Genomic DNA, 1,075 nt, shown 5'->3' on the forward strand with positions numbered 1-1,075 from the left:
GTTATACAAGGAAAGACTCAGGCATCCAGTCCTAAGAGGCCAGTAGAAAGCCCAAAATCTGGCCTCCCAGCTGAGGTGGTCATTCCTGTGTCCTGGGCTGGGCTAGCAGCTAAATGCTAACTATGCTGAATGGGGAGAACAGGAGGATTTCCCCCATGCGGACCCATTGACCACGCGTCTATGACGAGACACTGCCTGAATGTATGCGAGGAAGGAAAAAGATGGAACACAACTGCGACGGCAGTGCAGCACCCGGACAACAACACGCACACTCCAAAGTTATCTTCTATCTTCAATTTAAAAAAAGGCAAAAGGTTCTATCTACATCCCCTCCTCCATTGTGAACTATTCATTTGAGAAAAGGTTCTTCCTACATCCCCTCCTCCAGTGTGAGCTGCTCATTTATGAGAATGGGGAACATCGCCGGCTTATTTCTTCTCTGTGTAAAAAGGCTTTGAGATTTTGAGGCAACATTTTAATATTCCGTTATGCCTAATATAATATTCATAGGGGCTGGTGCTCAATAGTCAGTGCATGTTTTGTAGGCTATATGTACAGTGGGATTGACATGCTTATTTTTCCTCTGGGATGTTTGTTGGCATATTTGTCGTTGGCTGTATGTTGACAGTTTTGCAGATACATTGTGTGTGTGTGTGTGTGTGTGCGTACGCGCTCGCTCGCGTGTTCGTGCGTGTCCCTCTCACCCCCTCTCCCTCTGCTCTGTGTAGTCTGTCTCTCTCGCTCTCTGTCCCTCTCCCCCCCTCTCTCTCTCTCTCTCTGTAGTCAGTCTCTCTCTCTGTAGTCTCTCTCTCTCTCTCTCTCTCTCTCTGTGTAGTCTCTCTCTCTCTCTCTCTGTCCCTCTCCCCCCCCTCTCTCTCTGTAGTCTCTCTCTCTCTCTCTCTCTCTCTCTCTCTCTCTCTCTCTCTGTCCCTCTCCCTCCCCCCCTCTCTCTTTCTCTCTCTCTCTCTCTCTGTCCCTCTCCCCCCTCTCTCTCTGTAGTCTCTCTCTCTCTCTCTCTCTCTCTGTAGTCTCTCTCTCTCTCTCTCTCTCTCTCTCTCTCTCTCTCTCTCTCTCT

Source organism: Poromitra crassiceps (genome assembly GCF_964638095.1).
Source record: "Poromitra crassiceps genome assembly, chromosome: 13".
Lineage (NCBI taxonomy): Eukaryota > Metazoa > Chordata > Actinopteri > Beryciformes > Melamphaidae > Poromitra > Poromitra crassiceps.